Genomic DNA, 26,250 nt, shown 5'->3' on the forward strand with positions numbered 1-26,250 from the left:
ATAGAATAACAGGAGTGTTGTGAGAATTTTTGTGATTTTTCGGGGTTCGTTTGGACATTTTTATGCATTAACTGAGTTTTCAATGCATCTATGTGCATTTTTCAAATTTGAACTACATGCACATGCTCCAGTGCATATAAATTGGTTGAAAAATCAAATCTGTGTCCCTGGGTGCATGCTTAGGTCCCATGCAAGAAATGGGAATGAGTTTCAAACACCAGTGCACCGTTGATTGCCGGTAAAACATTGAGATGCGTGGTTTTTAAATTCTAGTAAATCCAAAACTCGTCTGAAATTCATGAAGCTTGGCATGCTATCATGGAGCGGTATCAACATGCTGTGGTACAAATTTTGTCCCATTTGGGGCAGGTTTGTGTACATGCTTCTCACAAATCGGAGCTTCTCACAACAAGCATGATGGTTTTCGGTAGGGAACGTCCCACCTTTGGGGACGAAACGATATCCATTGCCTGTTATTGCTTTCAATTTTTTTCCCGTGTCAATATAGAACAACAGGAGTTTTGTGTGAATTTTTGTGATTTTTTGGGGTTCGTTTGGAAATTTTTATGCATTAACTGAGTTTTCAATGCATTTATGTGCATAATTCAAATTTGAACTACATGCACATGCTCCAGTGCATATAAATTGGTTGAAAAATCAAATCTGTCTCCATGGGTGCATGCTTAGGTTCCATGCAAGAAATGGGAATGAATTTCGAACACCAGGGCACCGTTGATTGCCGGCAAAACATTGAGATGCCTGGTTTTAAATTAAATTAAATCCAAAACTCGTCTGAAATTCATGAAACTTAGCATGCTATCATGGAGCGGCATCAACAGGCCGTGGTACAAATTTTGTCCCATTTGGGGCAGGTTTGGGTATATGCTTCTCACAAACCGGAGCTTCTCACAACAAGCATGATGGTTTTCGGTAGGGAACGTCCAACCTTTGGGGACGAAACGATATCCATTGCCTCTTATTGCCTTCAATTTTTTTTCTCGTGTCAACATGGAACAACAGGAGTGTTGTCTGATTTTTTGTGATTTTTCGGGGTTCGTATGGACATTTTATGCATTAGCTGAGTTTTCAATGCATTTATGTGCATACTTCAAATTTGAACTACATGCACATGCTCCAGTGCATATAAATTGGTTGAAAAATCAAATATGTGTCCTTGGGTGCATGCTTAGGTCCCATGCAAGAAATGGGAATGAATTTCAAACACCAGGGCATCGTTGATTGCCGGCAAAACATTGAGATGCGTGGTTTTTAAATTCTGGTAAATGCAAAACTCGTCTGAAATTCATGAAACTTGGCATGCTATCATGGAGCGGCATCACCATGTTGTGGTACAAATTTTGTCCCATTTGGGGCAGGTTTGGGTATATGCTTCTCACAAACCGGAGCTTCTCACAACAAGCATGATGGTTTTCGGTAGGGAACGTCCCACCTTTGGGGACGAAACGATATCCATTGCCTCTTATTGCTTTCAATTTTTTTTCTCGTGTCAACATAGAACAACAGGAGTGTTGTGTGATTTTTTGTGATTTTTCGGGGTTCGTTTGGACTTTTTTATGCATTAACTGAGTTTTCAATGCATTTATGTGCATACTTCAAATTTGAACTACATGCACATGCTCCAGTGCATATAAATTGGTTGAAAAATCAAATCTGTTTCCCTGGGTGCATGCTTAGGTCCCATGCAAGAAATGGGAATGAATTTCAAAGACCAGGGCACCGTTGATTGCCGGCAAAACATAGAGATGCGTGGTTTTGAAATTCTAGTAAATCCAAAACTCGTCTGAAATTCATGAAACTTGGCATGCTATCATGGAGCCGCATCAACATGTCGTGGTACAAATTTTGTCCCATTTGGGGCAGGTTTGGGTATATGCTTCTCACTAACCGGAGCTTCTCACAACAAGCATGATGGTTTTCGGTAGGGAACGTCCCACCTTTGGGGACAAAACGATATCCATTGCCTCTTATTGCTTTCAAATTTTTTTCTCGTGACAACATAGAACAACAGGAGTGTTGTGTGAATTTTTGTGATTTATCGGGGTTTGTTTGGACATTTTGATGCATTAACTGAGTTTTCAATGCATTTGTGTGCATACTTAAAATTTGAACTACATGCACATGCTCCAGTGCTTATAAATTGGTTGACAAATCAAATCTGTGACCTTGGGTGCATGCTTAGGTCCCATGCAAGAAATGGGAATGAATTTCAAACACTAGGGCACCGTTGATTGCCGGCAAAACATTGAGATGCGTGGTTTTTAAATTCTAGTAAATCCAAAACTCGTCTGAAATTCATGAAACTTGGCATGCTATCATGGAGCGGCATCAACATGTTGTGGTACAAATTTTGTCCCATTTGGGGCAGGTTTGGGTATATGCTTCTCACAAACCGGAGCTTCTCACAACAAGCATGATGGTTTTCGGTAGGAAACGTCCCACCTTTGGGGACGAAACAATATCCATTGCCTCTTATTGCTTTCAATTTTTTTTCTCGTGTCAATATAAAACAACAGGAGTGTTGTCTGATTTTTTGTGATTTTTCGGTTTTCGTATGGACATTTTTATGCATTAACTGAGTTTTCAATGCATTTATGTGCATAATTCAAATTTGAACTACATGCACATGCTCCAGTGCATATAAATTGGTTGAAAAATCAAATCTGTGTCCATGGGTGCATGCTTAGGTCCCATGCAAGAAATGGGAATGGATTTCAAACACCAGGGCACCGTTGATTGCCGGCAAAACATTGAGATGCGTGGTTTTGAAATTCTAGTAAATCCAAAACTCATCTGGAATTCATGAAATTGGCATGCTATCATGGAGCGGTATCAACATGCCGTGGTACAAATTTTGTCCCATTTGGGGCAGGTTTGTGTACATGCTTCTCACAAATCGGAGCTTCTCAGAACAAGCATGATGGTTTTCGGTAGGGAACGTCCCACCTTTGGGGACGAAACGATATCCATTGCCTCTTATTGCTTTCAATTTTTTTTCTCGTGTCAACATAGAACAACATGAGTGTTGTGTGATTTTTTGTGATTTTGCGGGGTTCGTTTGGACATTTTTATGCATTAACTGAGTTTTCAATGCATTTATGTGCATACTTCAAATTTGAACTACATGCACATGCTCCATTGCATATAAATTGGTTGAAAATCAAATCTGTGTCCCTGGGTGCATGCTTAGGTCCCATGCAAGAAATGGGAATGAATTTCGAAGACCAGGGCATCGTTGATTGCCGGCAAAACATTGAGATGCGTGGTTTTTAAATTCTGGTAAATGCAAAACTCGTCTGAAATTCATGAAACTTGGCATGCTATCATGGAGCGGCATCAACATGTTGTGGTACAAATTTTGTCCCATTTGGGGCAGGTTTGGGTATATGCTTCTCACAAACCGGAGCTTCTCACAACAAGCATGATGGTTTTCGGTAGGGAACGTCCCACCTTTGAGGACGAAACGATATCCACTGCCTCTTATTGCTTTCAATTTTTTTTTCTTGTGTCAACATAGAACAACAGGAGTGTTGTGTGATTTTTTGTGATTTTTCGGAGTTCGTTTGGACTTTTTTATGCATTAACTGAGTTTTCAATGCATTTATGTGCATACTTCAAATTTGAACTACATGCACATGCTCCAGTGCATATAAATTGGTTGAAAAATCAAATCTGTGTCCCTGGGTGCATGCTTAGGTCCCATGCAAGAAATGGGAATGAATTTCGAAGACCATGGCACCGTTGATTGCCGGCAAAACATAGAGATGCGTGGTTTTTAAATTCTAGTAAATCCAAAACTCGTCTGAAATTCATGAAACTTGGCATTCTATCATGGAGTGGCATCAACATGTCGTGGAACACATTTTGTCCCATTTGGGGCAGGTTTGGGTATATGCTTCTCACTAACCGGAGCTTCTCACAACAAGCATGATGGTTTTCGGTAGGGAACGTCCCACCTTTGGGGACAAAACGATATCCATTGCCTCTTATTGCTTTCAAATTTTTTTCTCGTGTCAACATAGAACAACAAGAGTGTTGTGTGAATTTTTGTGATTTATCGGGGTTCGTTTGGACATTTTTATGCATTAACTTAGTTTTCAATGCATTTATGTGCATACTTAAAATTTGAACTACATGCACATGCTCCAGTGCATATAAATTGGTTGACAAATCAAATCTGTATCCTTGGGTGCATGCTTAGGTCCCATGCAAGAAATGGGAATGAATTTCAAACACCAGGGCACCGTTGATTGCCGGCAAAACATTGAGATGCGTGGTTTTTAAATTCTAGTAAATCCAAAACTCGTCTAAAATTCATGAAACTTGGCATGCTATCATGGAGCGGCATCAACATGTTGTGGTACAAATTTTGTCCCATTTGGGGCAGGTTTGGGTATATGCTTCTCACAAACCGGAGCTTCTCACAACAAGCATGATGGTTTTCGGTAGGAAACGTCCCACCTTTGGGGACGAAACGATATCCATTGCCTCTTATTGCTTTCAAATTTTTTTCTCGTGTCAATATAGAACAACAGGAGTGTTGTCTAATTTTTTGTGATTTTTCAGTTTTCGTATGGACATTTTTATGCATTAACTGTGTTTTGAATGCATTTATGTGCATAATTCAAATTTGAACTACATGCACATGCTCCAGTGCATATAAATTGGTTGAAAAATCAAATCTGTGTCCATGGGTGCATGCTTAGGTCCCATGCCAGAAATGGGAATGGATTTCAAACACCAGGGCACCGTTGATTGCCGGCAAAACATTGAGATGCGTGGTTTTGAAATTCTAGTAAATCCAAAACTCGTCTGAAATTCATGAAATTGGCATGCTATCATGGAGCGGTATCAACATGCCGTGCTACAAATTTTTTCCCATTTGGGGCAGGTTTGTGTACATGCTTCTCACAAATCGGAGCTTCTCAGAACAAGCATGATGGTTTTCGGTAGGGAACGTCCCACCTTTGGGGACGAAACGATATCCATTGCCTCTTATTGCTTTCAATTTTTTTTTCTCGTGTCAACATAGAACAACAGGAGTGTTGTGTGATTTTTTGTGATTTTTTGGGGTTCGTTTGGACATTTTTATGCATTAACTGAGTTTTCAATGCATTTATGTGCATACTTCAAATTTGAACTACATGCACATGCTCCAGTGCAAATAAATTGGTTGAAAAATCAAATCTGTGTCCCTGGGTGCATGCTTAGGTCCCATGCAAGAAATGGGAATGAATTTCGAAGACCAGGGCACCGTTGATTGCCGGCAAAACATAGAGATGCGTGGTTTTTAAATTCTAGTAAATCCAAAACTCGTCTGAAATTCATGAAACTTGGCATGCTATCATGGAGCGGCATCAACATGTCGTGGTACAAATTTTGTCCCATTTGGGGCAGGTTTGGGTATATGCTTGTCACTAACCGGAGCTTCTCACAACAAGCATGATGGTTTTCGCTAGGGAACGTCCCACCTTTGGGGATCGATATCCATTTCCTCTTATTGCTTTCAATTTTTTTCTCGTGTCAACATAGAACAACAGGAGTGTTGTGTGAATTTTTGTGATTTATCGGGGTTTGTTTGGACATTTTTATGCATTAACTGAATTTTCAATGCATTTATGTGCATACTTAAAATTTGAACTACATGCACATGCTCCAGTGCATATAAATTGGTTGACAAATCAAATCTGTGTCCTTGGGTGCATGCTTAGGTCCCATGCAAGAAATGGGAATGAATTTCAAACACCAGGGCACCGTTGATTGCCGGCAAAACATTGAGATGCGTGGTTTTTAAATTCTAGTAAATCCAAAACTCGTCTGAAATTCATGAAATTGGCATGCTATCATGGAGCGGTATCAACATGCCGTGGTACAAATTTTGTCCCATTTGGGGCAGGTTTGTGTACATGCTTCTCACAAATCGGAGCTTCTCAGAACAAGCATGATGGTTTTCGGTAGGGAACGTCCCACCTTTGGGGACGAAACGATATCCATTGCCTCTTATTGCTTTCAATTTTTTTTCTCGTGTCAACATAGTACAACAGGAGTGTTGTGTGATTTTTTGTGATTTTTCGGGGTTCGTTTGGACATTTTTATGCATTAACTGAGTTTTCATTGCATTTATGTGCATACTTCAAATTTGAACTACATGCACATGCTCCATTGCATATAAATTGGTTGAAAATCAAATATGTGTCCCTGGGTGCATGCTTAGGTCCCATGCATGAAATGGGAATGAATTTCGAAGACCAGGGCATCGTTGATTGCCGGCAAAACATTGAGATGCGTGGTTTTTAAATTCTGGTAAATGCAAAACTCGTCTGAAATTCATGAAACTTGGCATGCTATCATGGAGCGGCATCAACATGTTGTGGTACAAATTTTGTCCCATTTGGGGCAGGTTTGGGTATATGCTTCTCACAAACCGGAGCTTCTCACAACAAGCATGATGGTTTTCGGTAGGGAACGTCCCACCTTTGAGGACGAAACGATATCCACTGCCTCTTATTGCTTTCAATTTTTTTTTCTCGTGTCAACATAGAACAACAGGAGTGTTGTGTGATTTTTTGTGATTTTTCGGAGTTCGTTTGGACATTTTTATGCATTAACTGAGTTTTCAATGCATTTATGTGCATACTTCAAATTTGAACTACATGCACATGCTCCATTGCATATAAATTGGTTGAAAATCAAATTTGTGTCCCTGGGTGCATGCTTAGGTCCCATGCAAGAAATGGGAATGAATTTCGAAGACCAGGGCATCGTTGATTGCCGGCAAAACATTGAGATGCGTGGTTTTTAAATTCTGGTAAATGCAAAACTCGTTTGAAATTCATTAAACTTGGCATGCTATCATGGAGCGGCATCAACATGTTGTGGTACAAATTTTGTCCCATTTGGGGCAGGTTTGGGTATATGCTTCTCACAAACCGGAGCTTCTCACAACAAGCATGATGGTTTTCGGTAGGGAACGTCCCACCTTTGAGGACGAAACGATATCCACTGCCTCTTATTGCTTTCAATTTTTTTTTCCCCGTGTCAACATAGAACAACAGGAGTGTTGTGTGAATATTTGTGATTTTTCGGAGTTCGTTTGGACTTTTTTATGCATTAACTGAGTTTTCAATGCATTTATGTGCATAATTCAAATTTGAACTACATGCACATGCTCCAGTGCATATAAATTGGTTGAAAAATCAAATATGTGTCCATGGGTGCATTCTTAGGTCCCATGCAAGAAATGGGAATGAATTTCAAACACAAGGGCAACGTTGATTGCTGGCAAAACATTAAGATGCCTGGTTTTTAAATTCTAGTAAATCCAAAACCCGTCTGAAATTCATGAAACTTGGCATGCTATCATGGAGCGGCATCAACATGTCGTGGTACAAATTTTGTCCCATTTGGGGCAGGTTTGGGTATATGCTTGTCACTAACCGGAGCTTCTCACAACAAGCATGATGGTTTTCGGTAGGGAACGTCCCACCTTTGGGGATCGATATCCATTTCCTCTTATTGCTTTCAATTTTTTTCTCGTGTCAACATAGAACAACAGGAGTGTTGTGTGAATTTTTGTGATTTATCGGGGTTTGTTTGGACATTTTTATGCATTAACTGAATTTTCAATGCATTTATGTGCATACTTAAAATTTGAACTACATGCACATGCTCCAGTGCATATAAATTGGTTGACAAATCAAATCTGTGTCCTTGGGTGCATGCTTAGGTCCCATGCAAGAAATGGGAATGAATTTCAAACACCAGGGCACCGTTGATTGCCGGCAAAACATTGAGATGCGTGGTTTTTAAATTCTAGTAAATCCAAAACTCGTCTGAAATTCATGAAATTGGCATGCTATCATGGAGCGGTATCAACATGCCGTGGTACAAATTTTGTCCCATTTGGGGCAGGTTTGTGTACATGCTTCTCACAAATCGGAGCTTCTCAGAACAAGCATGATGGTTTTCGGTAGGGAACGTCCCACCTTTGGGGACGAAACGATATCCATTGCCTCTTATTGCTTTCAATTTTTTTTCTCGTGTCAACATAGAACAACAGGAGTGTTGTGTGATTTTTTGTGATTTTTCGGGGTTCGTTTGGACATTTTTATGCATTAACTGAGTTTTCATTGCATTTATGTGCATACTTCAAATTTGAACTACATGCACATGCTCCATTGCATATAAATTGGTTGAAAATCAAATATGTGTCCCTGGGTGCATGCTTAGGTCCCATGCAAGAAATGGGAATGAATTTCGAAGACCAGGGCATCGTTGATTGCCGGCAAAACATTGAGATGCGTGGTTTTTAAATTCTGGTAAATGCAAAACTCGTCTGAAATTCATGAAACTTGGCATGCTATCATGGAGCGGCATCAACATGTTGTGGTACAAATTTTGTCCCATTTGGGGCAGGTTTGGGTATATGCTTCTCACAAACCGGAGCTTCTCACAACAAGCATGATGGTTTTCGGTAGGGAACGTCCCACCTTTGAGGACGAAACGATATCCACTGCCTCTTATTGCTTTCAATTTTTTTTTCTCGTGTCAACATAGAACAACAGGAGTGTTGTGTGATTTTTTGTGATTTTTCGGAGTTCGTTTGGACTTTTTTATGCATTAACTGAGTTTTCAATGCATTTATGTGCATACTTCAAATTTGAACTACATGCACATGCTCCAGCGCATATAAATTGGTTGAAAAATCAAATCTGTGTCCCTGGGTGCATGCTTAGGTCCCATGCAAGAAATGGGAATGAATTTCGAAGACCAGGGCACCGTTGATTGCTGGCAAAACATAGAGATGCGTGGTTTTTAAATTCTAGTAAATCCAAAACTCGTCTGAAATTCATGAAACTTGGCATTCTATCATGGAGTGGCATCAACATGTCGTGGTACACATTTTGTCCCATTTGGGGCAGGTTTGGGTATATGCTTCTCACTAACCGGAGCTTCTCACAACAAGCATGATGGTTTTCGGTAGGGAACGTCCCACCTTTGGGGACAAAACGATATCCATTGCCTCTTATTGCTTTCAAATTTTTTTCTCGTGTCAACATAGAACAACAAGAGTGTTGTGTGAATTTTTGTGATTTATCGGGGTTCGTTTGGACATTTTTATGCATTAACTTAGTTTTCAATGCATTTATGTGCATACTTAAAATTTGAACTACATGCACATGCTCCAGTGCATATAAATTGGTTGACAAATCAAATCTGTATCCTTGGGTGCATGCTTAGGTCCCATGCAAGAAATGGGAATGAATTTCAAACACCAGGGCACCGTTGATTGCCGGCAAAACATTGAGATGCGTGGTTTTTAAATTCTAGTAAATCCAAAACTCGTCTAAAATTCATGAAACTTGGCATGCTATCATGGAGCGGCATCAACATGTTGTGGTACAAATTTTGTCCCATTTGGGGCAGGTTTGGGTATATGCTTCTCACAAACCGGAGCTTCTCACAACAAGCATGATGGTTTTCGGTAGGAAACGTCCCACCTTTGGGGACGAAACGATATCCATTGCCTCTTATTGCTTTCAATTTTTTTTCTCGTGTTAATATAGAACAACAGGAGTGTTGTCTAATTTTTTGTGATTTTTCAGTTTTCGTATGGACATTTTTATGCATTAACTGTGTTTTGAATGCATTTATGTGCATAATTCAAATTTGAACTACATGCACATGCTCCAGTGCATATAAATTGGTTGAAAAATCAAATCTGTGTCCATGGGTGCATGCTTAGGTCCCATGCCAGAAATGGGAATGGATTTCAAACACCAGGGCACCGTTGATTGCCGGCAAAACATTGAGATGCGTGGTTTTGAAATTCTAGTAAATCCAAAACTCGTCTGAAATTCATGAAATTGGCATGCTATCATGGAGCGGTATCAACATGCCGTGCTACAAATTTTTTCCCATTTGGGGCAGGTTTGTGTACATGCTTCTCACAAATCGGAGCTTCTCAGAACAAGCATGATGGTTTTCGGTAGAGAACGTCCCACCTTTGGGGACGAAACGATATCCATTGCCTCTTATTGCTTTCAATTTTTTTTTCTCGTGTCAACATAGAACAACAGGAGTGTTGTGTGATTTTTTGTGATTTTTTGGGGTTCGTTTGGACATTTTTATGCATTAACTGAGTTTTCAATGCATTTATGTGCATACTTCAAATTTGAACTACATGCACATGCTCCAGTGCAAATAAATTGGTTGAAAAATCAAATCTGTGTCCCTGGGTGCATGCTTAGGTCCCATGCAAGAAATGGGAATGAATTTCGAAGGCCAGGGCACCGTTGATTGCCGGCAAAACATAGAGATGCGTGGTTTTTAAATTCTAGTAAATCCAAAACTCGTCTGAAATTCATGAAACTTGGCATGCTATCATGGAGCGGCATCAACATGTCGTGGTACAAATTTTGTCCCATTTGGGGCAGGTTTGGGTATATGCTTGTCACTAACCGGAGCTTCTCACAACAAGCATGATGGTTTTCGGTAGGGAACGTCCCACCTTTGGGGATCGATATCCATTTCCTCTTATTGCTTTCAATTTTTTTCTCGTGTCAACATAGAACAACAGGAGTGTTGTGTGAATTTTTGTGATTTATCGGGGTTTGTTTGGACATTTTTATGCATTAACTGAATTTTCAATGCATTTATGTGCATACTTAAAATTTGAACTACATGCACATGCTCCAGTGCATATAAATTGGTTGACAAATCAAATCTGTGTCCTTGGGTGCATGCTTAGGTCCCATGCAAGAAATGGGAATGAATTTCAAACACCAGGGCACCGTTGATTGCCGGCAAAACATTGAGATGCGTGGTTTTTAAATTCTAGTAAATCCAAAACTCGTCTGAAATTCATGAAATTGGCATGCTATCATGGAGCGGTATCAACATGCCGTGGTACAAATTTTGTCCCATTTGGGGTAGGTTTGTGTACATGCTTCTCACAAATCGGAGCTTCTCAGAACAAGCATGATTGTTTTCGGTAGGGAACGTCCCACCTTTGGGGACGAAACGATATCCATTGCCTCTTATTGCTTTCAATTTGTTTTCTCGTGTCAACATAGAACAACAGGAGTGTTGTGTGATTTTTTGTGATTTTTCGGGGTTCGTTTGGACATTTTTATGCATTAACTGAGTTTTCAATGCATTTATGTGCATACTTCAAATTTGAACTACATGCACATGCTCCATTGCATATAAATTGGTTGAAAATCAAATTTGTGTCCCTAGGTGCATGCTTAGGTCCCATGCAAGAAATGGGAATGAATTTCGAAGACCAGGGCATCGTTGATTGCCGGCAAAACATTGAGATGCGTGGTTTTTAAATTCTGGTAAATGCAAAACTCGTTTGAAATTCATTAAACTTGGCATGCTATCATGGAGCGGCATCAACATGTTGTGGTACAAATTTTGTCCCATTTGGGGTAGGTTTGGGTATATGCTTCTCACAAACCGGAGCTTCTCACAACAAGCATGATGGTTTTCGGTAGGGAACGTCCCACCTTTGAGGACGAAACGATATCCACTGCCTCTTATTGCTTTCAATTTTTTTTCTCGTGTCAACATAGAACAACAGGAGTGTTGTGTGATTTTTTGTGATTTTTCGGAGTTCGTTTGGACTTTTTTATGCATTAACTGAGTTTTCAATGCATTTATGTGCATACTTCAAATTTGAACTACATGCACATGCTCCAGTGCATATAAATTGGTTGAAAAATCAAATCTGTGTCCCTGGGTGCATGCTTAGGTCCCATGCAAGAAATGGGAATGAATTTCGAAGACCAGGGCACCGTTGATTGCCGGCAAAACATAGAGATGCGTGGTTTTTAAATTCTAGTAAATCCAAAACTCGTCTGAAATTCATGAAACTTGGCATTCTATCATGGAGTGGCATCAACATGACGTGGTACACATTTTGTCCCATTTGGGGCAGGTTTGGGTATATGCTTCTCACTAACCGGAGCTTCTCACAACAAGCATGATGGTTTTCGGTAGGGAACGTCCCACCTTTGGGGACAAAACGATATCCATTGCCTCTTATTGCTTTCAAATTTTTTTCTCGTGTCAACATAGAACAACAAGAGTGTTGTGTGAATTTTTGTGATTTATCGGGGTTCGTTTGGACATTTTTAAGCATTAACTTAGTTTTCAATGCATTTATGTGCATACTTAAAATTTGAACTACATGCACATGCTCCAGTGCATATAAATTGGTTGACAAATCAAATCTGTATCCTTGGGTGCATGCTTAGGTCCCATGCAAGAAATGGGAATGAATTTCAAACACCAGGGCACCGTTGATTGCCGGCAAAACATTGAGATGCGTGGTTTTTAAATTCTAGTAAATCCAAAACTCGTCTGAAATTCATGAAACTTGGCATGCTATCATGGAGCGGCATCAACATGTTGTGGTACAAATTTTGTCCCATTTGGGGCAGGTTTGGGTATATGCTTCTCACAAACCGGAGCTTCTCACAACAAGCATGATGGTTTTCGGTAGGAAACGTCCCACCTTTGGGGACGAAACGATATCCATTGCCTCTTATTGCTTTCAAATTTTTTTCTCGTGTCAATATAGAACAACAGGAGTGTTGTCTAATTTTTTGTGATTTTTCAGTTTTCGTATGGACATTTTTATGCATTAACTGTGTTTTGAATGCATTTATGTGCATAATTCAAATTTGAACTACATGCACATGCTCCAGTGCATATAAATTGGTTGAAAAATCAAATCTGTGTCCATGGGTGCATGCTTAGGTCCCATGCCAGAAATGGGAATGGATTTCAAACACCAGGGCACCGTTGATTGCCGGCAAAACATTGAGATGCATGGTTTTTTAATTCTAGTAAATCCTAAACTCGTCTGAAATTCATTAAACTTGGCATGCTATCATGGAGCGGTATCAACATGCCGTGGTACAAATTTTGTCCCATTTGGGGCAGGTTTGTGTACATGCTTCTCACAAATCGGAGCTTCTCAGAACAAGCATGATGGTTTTCGGTAGGGAACGTCCCACCTTTGGGGACGAAACGATATCCATTGCCTCTTATTGCTTTCAATTTTTTTTTCTCGTGTCAACATAGAACAACAGGAGTGTTGTGTGATTTTTTGTGATTTTTTGGGGTTCGTTTGGACATTTTTATGCAATAACTGAGTTTTCAATGCATTTATGTGCATACTTCAAATTTGAACTACATGCACATGCTCCAGTGCAAATAAATTGGTTGAAAAATCAAATCTGTGTCCCTGGGTGCATGCTTAGGTCCCATGCAAGAAATGGGAATGAATTTCGAAGACCAGGGCACCGTTGATTGCCGGCAAAACATTAAGATGCCTGGTTTTTAAATTCTAGTAGATCCAAAACTCGTCTGAAATTCATGAAACTTGGCATGCTATCATGGAGCGGCATCAACATGTCGTGGTACAAATTTTGTCCCATTTGGGGCAGGTTTGGGTATATGCTTGTCACTAACCGGAGCTTCTCACAACAAGCATGATGGTTTTCGGTAGGGAACGTACCACCTTTGGGGATCGATATCCATTTCCTCTTATTGCTTTCAATTTTTTTCTCGTGTCAACATAGAACAACAGGAGTGTTGTGTGAATTTTTGTGATTTATCGGGGTTTGTTTGGACATTTTTATGCATTAACTGAATTTTCAATGCATTTATGTGCATACTTAAAATTTGAACTACATGCACATGCTCCAGTGCATATAAACTGGTTGACAAATCAAATCTATGTCCTTGGGTGCATGCTTAGGTCCCATGCAAGAAATGGGAATGAATTTCAAACACCAGGGCACCGTTGATTGCCGGCAAAACATTGAGATGCGTGGTTTTTAAATTCTAGTAAATCCAAAACTCGTCTGAAATTCATGAAACTTGGCATGCTATCATGGAGCGGCATCAACATGTTGTGGTACAAATTCTGTCCCATTTGGGGCAGGTTTGGGTATATGCTTCTCACAAACCGGAGCTTCTCACAACAAGCATGATGGTTTTCGGTAGGAAACGTCCCACCTTTGGGGACGAAACGATATCCATTGCCTCTTATTGCTTTCAAAAAAATTTCTCGTGTCAATATAGAACAACAGGAGAGTTGTCTGATTTTTTGTGATTTTTCGGTTTTCGTATGGACATTTTTATGCATTAACTGAGTTTTCAATGCATTTATGTGCATAATTCAAATTTGAACTACATGCACATGCTCCAGTGCATATAAATTGGTTGAAAAATCAAATCTGTGTCCATGGGTGCACGCTTAGGTGCCAGGCAAGAAATGGGAATGGATTTCAAACACCAGGGCACCGTTGATTGCCGGCAAAACATTGAGATGCGTGGTTTTGGAATTCTAGTGAATCCAAAACTCGTCTGAAATTCATGAAATTGGCATGCTATCATGGAGCGGTATCAACATGCCGTGGTACAAATTTTGTCCCATTTGGGGCAGGTTTGTGTACATGCATCTCACAAATCGGAGCTTCTCAGAACAAGCATGATGATTTTCGGTAGGGAACGTCCCACCTTTGGGGACGAAACGATATCCATTGCCTCTTATTGCTTTCAATTTTTTTTCTCGTGTCAACATAGTACAACATGAGTGTTGTGTGATTTTTTGTGATTTTTCGGGGTTCGTTTGGACATTTTTATGCATTAACTGAGTTTTCAATGCATTTATGTGCATACTTCAAATTTGAACTACATGCACATGCTCCAGTGCATATAAATTGGTTGAAAAATCAAATCTGTGTCCCTGGGTGCATGCTTAGGTCCCATGCAAGAAATGGGAATGAATTTCGAAGACCAGGGCACCGTCGATTGCAGGCAAAACATAGAGATGCGTGGTTTTTAAATTCTAGTAAATCCAAAACTCGTCTGAAATTCATGAAACTTGGCATGCTATCATGGAGCGGCATCAACATGTTGTGGTACAAATTTTGTCCCATTTGGGGCAGGTTTGGGTTTATGCTTGTCACAAACCGGAGCTTCTCACAACAAGCATGATGGTTTTCGGTAGGGAACGTCCCACCTTTGGGGACAAAACGATATCCATTGCCTCTTATTGCTTTCAAATTTTTTTCTCATGTCAACATAGAACAACAGGAGTGTTGTGTGAATTTTTGTGATTTATCGGGGTTCGTTTGGACATTTTTATGCATTAACTGAGTTTTCAATGCATTTATGTGCATACTTAAAATTTGAACTACATGCACATGCTCCAATGCATATAAATTGGTTGACAAATCAAATCTGTGTCCTTGGGTGCATGCTTAGGTCCCATGCAAGAAATGGGAATGAATTTCAAACACCAGGGCACCGTTGATTGCCGGCAAAACATTGAGATGCGTGGTTTTTAAATTCTAGTAAATCCAAAACTCGTCTGAAATTCATGAAACTTGGCATGCTATCATGGAGCGGCATCAACATGTTGTGGTACAAATTCTGTCCCATTTGGGGCAGGTTTGGGTATATGCTTCTCACAAACCGGAGCTTCTCACAACAAGCATGATGGTTTTCGGTAGGAAACGTCCCACCTTTGGGGACGAAACGATATCCATTGCCTCTTATTGCTTTCAAAAAAATTTCTCGTGTCAATATAGAACAACAGGAGAGTTGTCTGATTTTTTGTGATTTTTCGGTTTTCGTATGGACATTTTTATGCATTAACTGAGTTTTCAATGCATTTATGTGCATAATTCAAATTTGAACTACATGCACATGCTCCAGTGCATATAAATTGGTTGAAAAATCAAATCTGTGTCCATGGGTGCACGCTTAGGTGCCAGGCAAGAAATGGGAATGGATTTCAAACACCAGGGCACCGTTGATTGCCGGCAAAACATTGAGATGCGTGGTTTTGGAATTCTAGTGAATCCAAAACTCGTCTGAAATTCATGAAATTGGCATGCTATCATGGAGCGGTATCAACATGCCGTGGTACAAATTTTGTCCCATTTGGGGCAGGTTTGTGTACATGCATCTCACAAATCGGAGCTTCTCAGAACAAGCATGATGATTTTCGGTAGGGAACGTCCCACCTTTGGGGACGAAACGATATCCATTGCCTCTTATTGCTTTCAATTTTTTTTCTCGTGTCAACATAGTACAACATGAGTGTTGTGTGATTTTTTGTGATTTTTCGGGGTTCGTTTGGACATTTTTATGCATTAACTGAGTTTTCAATGCATTTATGTGCATACTTCAAATTTGAACTACATGCACATGCTCCAGTGCATATAAATTGGTTGAAAAATCAAATCTGTGTCCCTGGGTGCATGCTTAGGTCCCATGCAAGAAATGGGAATGAATTTCGAAGACCAGGGCACCGTTGATTGCCGGCAAAACATAGAGATGTGTGGTTTTTAAATTCTAGTAAATGAAAAACTCGTCTGAAATTCATGAAACTTGGCATGCTATCATGGAGCGGCATCAACATGTCGTGGTACAAATTTTGTCCCATTTGGGGCAGGTTTGGGTATATGCTTGTCACTAACCGGAGCTTCTCACAACAAGCATGATGGTTTTCGGTAGGGAACGTCCCACCTTTGGGGACAAAACGATATCCATTGCCTCTTATTGCTTTCAAATTTTTTTCTCGTGTCAACATAGAACAACAGGAGTGTTGTGTGAATTTTTGTGATTTATCGGGGTTCGTTTGGACATTTTTATGCATTAACTGAGTTTTCACTGCATTTATGTGCATACTTAAAATTTGAACTACATGCACATGCTCCAATGCATATAAATTGGTTGACAAATCAAATCTGTGTCCTTGGTGCATGCTTTGGTCCCATGCAAGAAATGGGAATGAATTTCAAACACCAGGGCACCGTTGATTGCCGGCAAAACATTGAGATGCGTGGTTTTTAAATTCTAGTAAATCCAAAACTCGTCTGAAATTCATGAAACTTGGCATGCTATCATGGAGCGACATCAACATGTTGTGGTACAAATTCTGTCCCATTTGGGGCAGGTTTGGGTATATGCTTCTCACAAACCGGAGCTTCTCACAACAAGCATGATGGTTTTCGGTAGGAAACGTCCCACCTTTGGGGACGAAACGATATCCATTGCCTCTTATTGCTTTCAAATTTTTTTCTCGTGTCAATGTAGAACAACAGGAGTGTGGTCTGATTTTTTTTATTTTTCGGTTTTCGTATGGACATTTTTATGCATTAACTGAGTTTTCAATGCATTTATGTGCATAATTCAAATTTGAACTACATGCACATGCTCCAGTGCATATAAACTGGTTGAAAAATAAAATGTGTGTCCATGGGTGCATGCTTAGGTCCCAGGCAAGAAATGGGAATAGATTTCAAACACCAGGGCACCGTTGATTGCCGGCAAAACATTGAGATGCGTGGTTTCGGAATTCTAGTGAATCCAAAACTCGTCTGAAATTCATGAAATTGGCATGCTATCATGGAGCGGTATCAACATGCCGTGGTATAAATTTTGTCCCATTTGGGGCAGGTTTGTGTACATGCTTCTCACAAATTGGAGCTTCTCAGAACAAGCATGATGGTTTTCGGTAGGGAACGTCCCACCTTTGGGGATGAAACGATATCCATTGCCTCTTATTGCTTTCAATTTTTTTTCTCGTGTCAACATAGTACAACATGAGTGTTGTGTGATTTTTTGTGATTTTTCTGGGTTCGTTTGGATATTTTTATGCATTAACTGAGTTTCCAATGCATTTATGTGCATACTTCAAATTTGAACTACATGCACATGCTCCAGTGCATACAAATTGGTTGAAAAATCAAATCTGTGTCCCTGGGTGCATGCTTAGGTCCCATGCAAGAAATGGGAATGAATTTCGAAGACCAGGGCACCGTTGATTGCCGGCAAAACATAGAGATGCTTGGTTTTTAAATTCTAGTAAATCCAAAATTCGTCTGAAATTCATGAAACTTGGCATGCTATCATGGAGCAGCATCAACATGTCGTGGTACAAATTTTGTCCCATTTGGGGCAGGTTTGGGTATATGCTTGTCACTAACCGGAGCTTCTCACAACAAGCATGATGGTTTTCGGTAGGGAACGTCTCACCTTTGGGGACAAAACGATATCCATTGCCTCTTATTGCTTTCAAATTTTTTTCTCATGTCAACACAAAACAACAGGAGTGTTGTGTGAATTTTTGTGATTTATCGGGGTTTGTTTGGACATTTTTATGCATTAACTGAGTTTTCAATGCATTTATGTGCATACTTAAAATTTGAACTACATGCACATGCTCCAGTGCATATAAATTGGTTGACAAATCAAATATGTGTCGTCCTTGGGTGCATGCTTAGGTCCCATGCAAGAAATGGGAATGAATTTCAAACACCAGGGCACCGTTGATTGCCGGCAAAACATTGAGATGCGTGGTTTTTAAATTCTAGTAAATCGAAAACTCGTCTGAAATTCATGAAACTTGGCATGCTATCATGGAGCGGCATCAACATGTTGTGGTACAAATTTTGTCCCATTTGGGGCAGGTTTGGGTATATGCTTCTCACAAACCGGAGCTTCTCACAACAAGCATGATGGTTTTCGGTAGGAAACGTCCTACCTTTGGGGACGAAACGATATCCATTGCCTCTTATTGCTTTCAAATTTTTTTCTCGTGTCAATATAGAACAACAGGAGTGTTGTCTGATTTTTTGTGATTTTTTGGTTTTCGTATGGACATTTTTATGCATTAACTGAGTTTTCAATGCATTTATGTGCATAATTCAAATTTGAGCTACATGCACATGCTCCAGTGCATATAAATTGGTTGAAAAATCAAATCTGTGTCCATGGGTGCATGCTTAGGTCCCATGCAAGAAATGGGAATGGATTTCAAACACCAGGGCACCGTTGATTGCCGGCAAAACATTGAGATGCGTCATTTTTAAATTCTAGTAAATCCAAAACTCGTCTGAAATTCATGAAATTGGCATGCTATCATGGAGCGGCATCAACATGTTTTGGTACAAATTCTGTCCCATTTGGGGCAGGTTTGGGTATATGCTTCTCACAAACCGGAGCTTCTCAGAACAAGCATGATGGTTTTCGGTAGGAAACGTCCCACCTTTGGGGACGAAACAATATCCATTGCCTCTTATTGCTTTCAAATTTTTTCTCGTGTCAATATAGAACAATAGGAGTGTTGTCTGATTTTTTTATTTTTCGGTTTTCGTATGGACATTTTTATGCATTAACTGAGTTTTCAATGCATTTATGTGCATAATTCAAATCTGAACTACATGCACATGCTCCAGTGCATATAAATTGGTTGAAAAATCAAATCTGTGTCCATGGGTGCATGCTTAGGTCCCATGCAAAAAATGGGAATGGCTTTCAAACACCAGGGCACCGTTGATTGCCGGCAAAACATTGAGATGCGTGGTTTTAAAATTCTAGTAAATCCAAAACTCGTCTAAAATTCATGAAATTGGCATGCTATCATGGAGCGGTATCAACATGCCGTGGTACAAATTTTGTCCCATTTGGGGCAGGTTTGTGTACATGCTTCTCACAAATCGGAGCTTCTCAGAACAAGCATGATGGTTTTCGGTAGGGAACGTCCCACCTTTGGGGACGAAACAATATCCATTGCCTCTTATTGCTTTCAATTTTTTTTCTCGTGGCAACATAGTACAACATGAGTGCTGTGTGATTTTTTGTGATTTTTCGGGGTTCGTTTGGACATTTTTATGCATTAACTGAGTTTTCAATGCATTTATGTGCATACTTCAAATTTAAACTACATGCACATGCTCCAGTGCATATAAATTGGTTGAAAAATCAAATATGTGTCCCTGGGTGCATGCTTAGGTCCCATGCAAGAAATGGGAATGAATTTCGAAGACCAGGGCACCGTTGATTACCGGCAAAACATAGAGATGCGTGGTTTTTAAATTCTAGTAAATCCAAAACTCGTCTGAAATTCATGAAACTTGGCATGCTATCATGGAGCGGCATCAACATGCCGTGGTACAAATTTTGTCCCATTTGGGGCAGGTTTGGGTATATGCTTGTCACTAACCGGAGCTTCTCACAACAAGCATGATGGTTTTCGGTAGGGAACGTCCCACCTTTGGGGACAAAACGATATCCATTGCCTCTTATTGCTTTCAAATTTTTTTCTCATGTCAACATAGAACAACAGGAGTGTTGTGTGATTTTTTGTGATTTATCGGGGTGCGTTTGGACATTTTTATGCATTAACTGAGATTTCAATGCATTTATGTGCATACTTAAAATTTGAACTACATGCACATGCTCCAGTGCATATAAATTGGTTGACAAATCAAATCTGTGTCGTCCTTGGGTGCATGCTTAGGTCCCATGCAAGAAATGGGATTGAATTTCGAACACCAGGGCACCGTTGATTGCCGGCAAAACATTGAGATGCGTGGTTTTTAAATTCTAGTAAATCCAAAACTCGTCTGAAATTCACGAAACTTGGCATGCTATCATGGAGCGGCATCAACATGCCGTGGTACAAATTTTGTCCCATTTGGGGCAGGTTTGGGTATATGCTTCTCACAAACCGGAGTTTCTCACAACAAGCATGATGGTTTTCGGTAGGGAACGTCCCACATTAGGGGACAAAACGATATCCATTGCCTCTTATTGCTTTCAATTTTTTTCTCGTGTCAACATAGAACAACAGGAGTGTTGTGTGAATTTTTGTGATTTTTTGGGGTTCGTTTGGACATTTTTATGCATTAACTGAGTTTTCAATGCATTTATGTGCATAATTCAAATTTGAACTACATGCACATGCTCCAGTGCATATAAATTGGTTGAAAAATCAAATCTGTGTCCATGGGTGCATGCTTAGGTCCCATGCAAGAAATGGGAATGAATTTCAAACATCAGGGCACCGTTGATTGCCGGCAAAACATTGAGATGCGTGGTTTTTAAATTCTAGTAAATCCAAAACTCGTCTGAAATTAATGAAACTTGGCATGCTATCATGGAGCCGCATCAACATGCCGTGGTACAAATTTTGTCCCATTTGGGGCAGGTTTGGAAATATGCTTCTCACAAACCGGAGTTTCTCACGACAAGCATGATGGTTTTCGGTAGGGAACGTCCCACCTTTGGGGACAAAACGATATCCATTGCCTCTTATTGCTTTCAATTTTTTTTCTCGTGTCAACATAGAACAACAGGAGTGTTGTGTGAATTTTTGTGATTTTTTGGGGTTCGTTTGGACATTTTTAAGCATTAACTGAGTTTTCAATGCATTTATGTGCATAATTCAAATTTGAACTACATGCACATGCTCCAGTGCATATAAATTGGTTGAAAAATCAAATATGTGTCCATGGGTGCATTCTTAGGTCCCATGCAAGAAATGGGAATGAATTTCAAACACAAGGGCAACGTTGATTGCTGGCAAAACATTGAGATGCGTGGTTTTGAAATTCTAGTAAATCCAGAACTCGTCTGAAATTCATGAAACTTGGCATGCTATCATGGAGCGGCATCAACATGCCGTGGTAAAATTTTTGTCTCATTTGGGGCAGGTATGGGTATATGCTTCTCACAAACCGGAGCTTCTCACCACAAGCATGATGGTTTTCGGTAGGAAACGTCCCACATTTGGGGACGAAACTATATCCATTGCCTCTTATTGCTTTCAATTTTTTTTCTCGTGTCAACATGGAACAACAGGAGGGTTGTGTGAATTTTTTTGATTTTTCGGGGTTCGTATGGAAATTTTTATGCATTAACTAAGTATTCAATGCATTTATGTGCATACTTCAAATTTGAACTACATGCACATGCTCCAGTGCATATAAACTGGTTGAAAAATCAAATATGTGTCCTTGGGTGCATTCTTAGGTCCCATGCAAGAAATGGGAATGAATTTCAAACACCAGGGCACCGTTGATTGCCGGCAAAACATTGAGATGCCTGGTTTTTAAATTCTAGTAAATCCAAAACTCGTCTGAAATTCATGAAACTTGGCATGCTATCATGGAGCGGCATCAACATGCCGTGGTACAAATTTTGTCCCATTTGGGGCAGGTTTGGGTATATGCTTCTCACAAACCGGAACTTCTCACAACAAGCATGATGGTTCTCGGTAGGGAACGTCCCATCTTTGGGAGCGAAACAATATCCAATGCCTCTTATTGCTTTCAAATTTTTTTCTCGTGTCAACATAGAACAACAGGAGTGTTGTGTGAATTTTTGTGATTTTTCGGGGTTCGTTTGGACATTTTTATGCATTAACTGAGTTTTCAATGCATTTATGTGCATACTTCAAATTTGAACTACATGCACATGCTCCAGTGCATATAAATTGGTTGAAAAATCAAATCTGTGTCCCTGGGTGCATTCTTAGGTCCCATGCAAGAAATGGGAATGAATTTCGAACACCAGGGCACCGTTGATTGCCGGCAAAACATTGAGATGCGTGGTTTTTAAATTCTATTAAATCCAAAACTCGTCTGAAATTCATGAAACTTGGCATGCTATCATGGAGCGGCATCAACATGCCGTGGTACAAATTTTGTCCCATTTGGGGCAGGTTTGGGTATATGCTTCTCACAAACCGGAACTTCTCACAACAAGCATGATGGTTCTCGGTAGGGAACGTCCCATCTTTGGGAGCGAAACAATATCCATTGCCTATTATTGCTTTCAAATTTTTTTCTCGTGTCAACATAGAACAACAGGAGTGTTGTGTGAATTTTTGTGATTTTTCGGGGTTCGTTTGGACATTTTTATGCATTAACTGAGTTTTCAATGCATTTATGTGCATACTTCAAATTTTAACTACATGCACATGCTCCAGTGCATATAAATTGGTTGAAAAATCAAATTTGTGTCCCTGGGTGCATGCTTAGGTCCCATGCAAGAAATGGGAATGAATGTCGAACACCAGGGCTCCGTTGATTGCCGGCAAAACATTGAGATGCGTGGTTTTCAAATTCTAGTAAATCCAAAACTCGTCTGAAATTCATGAAACTTGGCATGCTATCATGGAGCGGCATCAACATGCCGTGGTACAAATTTTGTCCTATTTGTGGCAGGTTTGGGTATATGCTTCTCACAAACCGGAGTTTCTCACAACAAGCATGATGGTTTTCGGTAGGGAACGTCCCACATTAGGGGACAAAACGATATCCATTGCCTCTTATTGCTTTCTCTCGTGTCAACATAGAACAACAGGAGTGTTGTGTGAATTTTTGTGATTTTTTGGGGTTCGTTTGGACATTTTTATGCATTAACTGAGTTTTCAATGCATTTATGTGCATAATTCAAATTTGAACTACATGCACATGCTCCAGTGCATATAAATTGGTTGAAAAATCAAATCTGTGTCTATGGGTGCATGCTTAGGTCCCATGCAAGAAATGGGAATGAATTTCAAACATCAGGGCACCGTTGATTGCCGGCAAAACATTGAGATGCGTGGTTTTTAAATTCTAGTAAATCCAAAACTCGTCTGAAATTAATGAAACTTGGCATGCTATCATGGAGCCGCATCAACATGCCGTGGTACAAATTTTGTCCCATTTGGGGCAGGTTTGGAAATATGCTCCTCACAAACCGGAGTTTCTCACAACAAGCATGATGGTTTTCGGTAGGGAACATCCCACCTTTGGGGACAAAACGATATCCATTGCCTCTTATTGCTTTCAATTTTTTTTCTCGTGTCAACATAGAACAACAGGAGTGTTGTGTGAATTTTTGTGATTTTTTGGGGTTCGTTTGGACATTTTTATGCATTAACTGAGTTTTCAATGCATTTATGTGCATAATTCAAATTTGAACTACATGCACATGCTCCAGTGCATATAAATTGGTTGAAAAATCAAATATGTGTCCATGGGTGCATTCTTAGGTCCCATGCAAGAAATGGGAATGAATTTCAAACACAAGGGCAACGTTGATTGCTAGCAAAACATTAAGATGCCTGGTTTTTAAATTCTAGTAATTCAAAACCCGTCTGAAATTCATGAAACTTGGCATGCTATCATCGAGCACCATCAACATGCCGTGGTAAAAAATTTGTCTCATTTGGGGCAGGTTTGGGTATATGCTTCTCACAAACCGGAGTTCCTCACAACAAGCAAGATGGTTTTCGGTAGGGAACGTCCCACCTTTGGGGACGAAACTATATCCATTGCCTCTTATTGCTTTCAATTTTTTTCGTGTGTCAACATGGAACAACAGGAGGGTTGTGTGAATTTTTTTGATTTTTCGGGATTCGTTTGGACATTTTTATGCATTAACTAAGTTTTCAATGCATTTATGTGCATACTTCAAATTTGAACTACATGCACATGCTCCAGTGCATATAAACTGGTTGAAAAATCAAATATGTGTCCTTGGGTGCATTCTTAGGTCCCATGCAAGAAATGGGAATGAATTTCGAACACCAGGGCACCGTTGATTGCCGGCAAAACATTGAGATGCGTGGTTTTTAAATTCTAGTAAATCCAAAACTCGTCTGAAATTCATGAAACTTGGCATGCTATCATGGAGCGGCATCAACATGCCGTGGTACAAATTTTGTCCCATTTGGGGCAGGTTTGGGTATATGCTTCTCACAAACCGGAACTTCCCACAACAAGCATGATGGTTCTCGGTAGGGAACGTCCCATCTTTGGGAGCGAAACAATATCCATTGCCTCTTATTGCTTTCAAATTTTTTTCTCGTGTCAACATAGAACAACAGGAGTGTTGTGTGAATTTTTGTGATTTTTCGGGGTTCGTTTGGACATTTTTATGCATTAACTGAGTTTTCAATGCATTTATGTGCATACTTCAAATTTGAACTACATGCACATGCTCCAGTACATATAAATTGGTTGAAAAATCAAATATGTGTCCCTGGGTGCATTCTTAGGTCCCATGCAAGAAATGGGAATGAATTTCGAACACCAGGGCACCGTTGATTGCCGGCAAAACATTGAGATGCGTGGTTTTTAAATTCTAGTAAATCCAAAACTCGTCTGAAATTCATGAAACTTGGCATGCTATCATGGAGCGGCATCAACATGCCGTGGTACAAATTTTGTCCCATTTGGGGCAGGTTTGGGTATATGCTTCTCACAAACCGGAACTTCTCACAACAAGCATGATGGTTCTCGGTAGGGAACGTCCCATCTTTGGGAGCGAAACAATATCCATTGCCTCTTATTGCTTTCAATTTTTTTTCTCGTGTCAACATAGAACAACAGGAGTGTTGTGTGAATTTTTGTGATTTTTCGGGGTTCGTTTGGACATTTTTATGCATTAACTGAGTTTTCAATACATTTATGTGCATACTTCAAATTTGAACTACATGCACATGCTCCAGTACATATAAATTGGTTGAAAAATCAAATCTGTGTCCCTGGGTGCATTCTTAGGTCCCATGCAAGAAATGGGAATGAATTTCGAACACCAGGGCACCATTGATTGCCGGCAAAACATTGAGATGCGTGGTTTTTAAATTCTAGTAAATCCAAAACTCGTCTGAAATTCATGAAACTTGGCATGCTATCATGGAGCGGCATCAACATGCCGTGGTACAAATTTTGTCCCATTTGGGGCAGGTTTGGGTATATGCTTCTCACAAACCGGAACTTCTCACAACAAGCATGATGGTTCTCGGTAGGGAACGTCCCATCTTTGGGAGCGAAACAATATCCATTGCCTATTATTGCTTTCAAATTTTTTTCTCGTGCCAACATAGAACAACAGGAGTGTTGTGTGAATTTTTGTGATTTTTCGGGGTTCGTTTGGACATTTTTATGCATTAACCGAGTTTCCAATGCATTTATGTGCATACTTCAAATTTTAACTACATGCACATGCTCCAGTGCATATAAATTGGTTAAAAAATCAAATCTGTGTCCCTGGGTTCATGCTTAGGTCCCATGCAAGAAATGGGAATGAATGTCGAACACAAGGGCTCCGTTGATTGCCGGCAAAACATTGAGATGCGTGGTTTTCAAATTCTAGTAAATCCAAAACTCGTCTGAAATTCATGAAACTTGGCATGCTATCATGGAGCGGCATCAACATGCCGTGGTACAAATTTTGTCCCATTTGGGGCAGGTTTGGGTATATGCTTCTCACAACCCGGAGTTTCTCACAACAAGCATGATGGTTTTCGGTAGGGAACGTCCCACCTTTGGGGACGAAACGATATCCATTGCCTCTTATTGCTTTCAATTTTTTTCTCGTGTCAACATAGAACAACAGGAGTGTTGTGTGAATTTTTGT

The sequence above is a fragment of the Aegilops tauschii genome, chromosome 2 (genome assembly GCF_002575655.3).
Source record: "Aegilops tauschii subsp. strangulata cultivar AL8/78 chromosome 2, Aet v6.0, whole genome shotgun sequence".
Classification (NCBI taxonomy): Eukaryota; Viridiplantae; Streptophyta; class Magnoliopsida; order Poales; family Poaceae; genus Aegilops; species Aegilops tauschii.